Source organism: Astatotilapia calliptera, chromosome 4 (assembly GCF_900246225.1).
Source record: "Astatotilapia calliptera chromosome 4, fAstCal1.2, whole genome shotgun sequence".
Taxonomy (NCBI): domain Eukaryota; kingdom Metazoa; phylum Chordata; class Actinopteri; order Cichliformes; family Cichlidae; genus Astatotilapia; species Astatotilapia calliptera.
Window position 1 is genome coordinate 25,435,548 of NC_039305.1, and position 4,672 is coordinate 25,440,219.

The following is a 4,672-nucleotide window of genomic DNA, read 5'->3' on the forward strand; positions in this document are numbered from 1 at the left end:
GATTTTCCTTGTTTGAGGTGACCAAATACTTATTTTCCACCCTTATTTACGAATAAATTCTTTACAAATCCTACCATGTGGATTCATGGATTTTTTTTTCACATTCTGTCTCTCACAGTTGAAGTGCACCTCTGGTGCAGATTACTGACCTCTGTCATCATTTTAAGTGGTGGAACTTGCACAATCGGTGGCTGACTAAATACTTTTTTGCCCCACTGTATATATATATATATATATATATATATATATATATATCCCTCATCCTATTCATGTAGCCCCTTCCGCCGGGGTTACTTGCATAGTAGCATTCCAACAACGCCCTGCTTTCGAATGTTGGAACACTGAGCTACTAGTTGTTTCGCCGTCATTGTGGATGTTGGGTATCGAAGAATCCATAGTTAACGTTATTTAATTATGAACATATGATTGATTTTCAACATCAAACACAGAACAACTACATAAATCCACAATCTATATATATTTACACCTAATGACACTTATTATCCATCTGTGCCGAGTATAACCTGGAAGTCCCGAGGTCAAAATGGGAGATGCCCCCAAGGGTGGTGGAGAATGACCGAGCTAAGATCCTGTGGGACTTCCAGATACAGACGGACAAAATGGTGGTGGCTAACCAACCGGACATAGTGGTGGTAGACAAACAGAAGAAGACGGCCGTAGTGATCGATGTAGCGGTTCCGAATGACAGCAATATCAGGAAGAAGGAACACGAGAAGCTGGAGAAATACCAAGGGCTCAGAGAAGAGCTCGAGAGGATGTGGAGGGTGAAGGTAACGGTGGTCCCCGTGGTAATTGGAGCACTAGGTGCGGTGACTCCCAAGCTAGGCGAGTGGCTCCAGCAGATCCCAGGAACAACATCGGAGATCTCTGTCCAGAAGAGCGCAGTCCTGGGAACAGCTAAGATACTGCGCAGGACCCTCAAGCTCCCAGGCCTCTGGTAGAGGACCCGAGCTTGAAGGATAAACCGCCCGCAGGGGCGTGCTGGGTGTTTTATATATATATATATATATATATATATATATATATATATATATATATATATATATATGATCTGCTAGTGCTCCGATTACCACGGGGACCACCGTTACCTTCACCCTCCACATCCTCTCGAGCTCTTCTCTGAGCCCTTGGTATTTCTCCAGCTTCTCGTGTTCCTTCTTCCTGATATTGCTGTCATTCGGAACCGCTACATCGATCACTACGGCCGTCTTCTTCTGTTTGTCTACCACCACTATGTCCGGTTGGTTAGCCACCACCATTTTGTCCGTCTGTATCTGGAAGTCCCACAGGATCTTAGCTCGGTCATTCTCCACCACCCTTGGGGGCATCTCCCATTTTGACCTCGGGACTTCCAGGTTATACTCGGCACAGATGTTCCTGTACACTATGCCGGCCACTTGGTTATGGCGTTCCATGTATGCCTTGCCTGCTAGCATCTTGCACCCTGCTGTTATGTGCTGGATTGTCTCTGGGGCATCTTTACACAGCCTGCACCTGGGGTCTTGCCTGGTGTGATAGACCCCAGCCTCTATGGATCTTGTACTCAGAGCTTGTTCTTGTGCTGCCATGATTAGTGCCTCTGTGCTGTCTTTCAGTCCAGCTTTGTCCAGCCACTGGTAGGATTTCTGGATATCAGCCACCTCCTCTATCTGCCGGTGGTACATACCGTGCAGGGGCCTGTCCTTCCATGATGGTTCCTCGTCTCCCTCCTCTTTCTTGGGTTTCTGCTGCCTGAGGTATTCACTGAGCACTCGGTCAGTTGGGGCCATCTTCCCAATGTATTCTTGGATGTTCGTTGTCTCATCCTGGACTGTGGTGCTGACACTCACCAGTCCCCGGCCCCCTTCCTTCCGCTTAGCGTACAGCCTCAGGGTGCTGGACTTGGGGTGAAACCCTCCATGCATGGTAAGGAGCTTTCTTGTCTTTATGTCAGTGGCTTCTATCTCCTCCTTTGGCCAGCTTATTACCCCAGCAGGGTACCTGATCACGGGCAGGGGGGCCTGTGTTGATGGCCCGGATCTTGTTCTTACCATTCAGCTGACTCCTCAGAATATATATATATATATATATATATATCAGAATCACAACATATTTACAAAATACAGTGCACATATACAGTTCAGGATCCTGACCCAGCCTCAGAGATCTTGATCCACCAGCATGCCCTGCCTCTATATGCAGCAAAAAAAGAAGAAGAAAAAGAAGTCATTAATATAATATTTTCCTTGCAGCACTGACTTGAATTTAGGTTTAGTACATTGCTGTCATAAAAAAATAAGGGAATCCCAAGGCAATAAAAAATACTGAAAAATAAGGCACTGGTGGAGAAAGCTGACTTCTTAAAGTCATAGGACTGCATAGTGCTGGCTGGTTTTGGTGCATCTGAATGTCTGTATGGATCTGAAGCAGGAGAAAGTAGCAGGTTATGGAGGGGGGGGGGGGGGGGGGGGGGTTTGGGGGGGGGGGGGTGAAGTGTTTGTTTTAAAGGACTTACTCCTGCCTTTCCATTACTATATATTCAGTGGGCCCTTCATTAGGTACACTTTGCAGGTAGAGTTTGGACCCACTTTGGCTTCAATCAGACAGCTATGAATATAAAGGGATGGACATAACAAACCTGAGGGGAGCTGTGGTGATGGCACTATGGGGTTCAAAGTGTGACAAGTAAACATTCTCCTCATCATTATGTCACCAGGCTGAACCACAAGGCAGGCTGGATCCATGCTTTCATGTCGTTTGTGCAAAATGACTCCACCCGAAAGTTCATCATACCAGGCAGGTTACAATCTGCTGGCAGGAGCATCACCCAGTGTGGTCTTCTGCTGCTGTAGCTCATCTGCCCTGAGTTGTTGCCATGTGACTGGCTGATTAGCCCTTACCCTCCATGCAACAGCCCTGCTCCGCTCCTGAAACCTGAAGTAGAAAAACTATATACACAGGCTGCTTTCTTGAACCTCTGTCAGTGTGCTTCATGGGATATTTACAGTAGACTGCTGTTTTTCTCATATTAATGCTTAACAAAGAACCAAATGAGCATATTCCCCCTAAATGTCTTTGAATTTCACCTTTGCATCTCTAAAAATTACACATCAACTAAAAAGCTAATCATCTGACTTTCCTTTCCTGCACCTGACTATATCTATGATGCCAACCAGTGCTAATGATGAAGACAGTGTAATCGAAGATGTATGATGCATTTCTCTGTCTAAATCAGTATTTAAGGTGGGCTTCAGGGTTGCAAACTGCAAATGAGGCATTATATTTATGCTCTCATAATCAGGATGTCCTTCTCTCAAACACTGGAATCACAGTTGAACTCCAAAACAAAAATCATGTTTCCTGCTTCAAGCTAAAAGGTGGAGAAATGAGAGACAGCATGGGGAATCCTGGTGTCTTAGCTCTTGCTCTTCATCTCCTGTAATCTCTCTTATTGCAGGGAGATCACATAAGTACACACAACTCCAATTAGGAAATAGTTTACCTTGATACCAGAGCATAGCATCAGGTTGAGTCCTGCATAATTTGGGCTTTAATCTCTGGTGAGGGGTCGGTTTCACAGATAGTTGCATAACAGGTTTTTATTTGTGTACCTTGGAAAAAAAAACACTTGGGAAAAAAGGCTATATGTTAGCTTTGGTGTTACATTTATTGCACACAGGCTAAATTGTTGAAATATGTCTTGTTAATAAAGGGGGTCAAATAAGGAACCTTTGCTGCATGCTTGTGTGCATCTAACTGTGTGGGAGCGCATGTTTCTGTTTCTGCATAGCTGTGCATCGTCTGGGTCTAGTTCTCATAAGAGCATCATCCAGCTTTTTCCCTTTTATGTGCTGTTTACTTTAGTATCCCACTCCACCAGAGACACACACTCTGCCGTGGAGCCAAGTCCAACAAACAGACCTGCGGGGTTTGTGACCAGCATCCACCCAGCCTGCAAAGAAGTTCACACGTAAATCCACCGAACGACAGACACCACAAAGCGATCGCAGACTGTGGCTCTGTAAGCAATGTGAGAGAATGCCATGAGCATTTTGCCCTAAGCCCACGGAGGAATTTTCTCAACCAAGATGAGACAGTGATTGTTATGCATGACCACGAACGCCCTAAATGCAACAATCTGCTCGGCGTCTCTTAAGTAACAAGCAACTTCTCTTGTCTCATCTTTCTGCCTCTTTCCTCCTGCTTCTACCTGCCTTTCTTGCGGCCACACATTCCACTTCTCTTACACACTTTTCTTATCAGGTTGTCTGCCATTTTTTTTTAGAAAAATGTCAAATGGTCCCAGTTGCCACTGTTGCCTTGCATCCTCCCCTCTTGGCTCTGTGTTCCTGCTAATTATCCAAAGCTGAATTCTTGGACTGTACATTGGTACATGGGGGTTCTGAAATAGAACTTTACACATGACCTTCAAGCTGTCCCCCATCAATCAAAGTATATAACTATGCAGAAACATTCATATGAAATGTTTGGGAATGTTTGTTGGCCTAGAGACCTGTTGGTGATCCCTGGACAACCTCCCATTGTTAGGGAAAAATGGGATTCCTGACTTGGTTGGTGAGTGATTGCTCGCTGTCTCAGGGTGAAAACAGTCACAAAAAGGTGCAGTTGCTTTTGTCGCTGCAGATATTTATTCATTTTAATGCACCACATA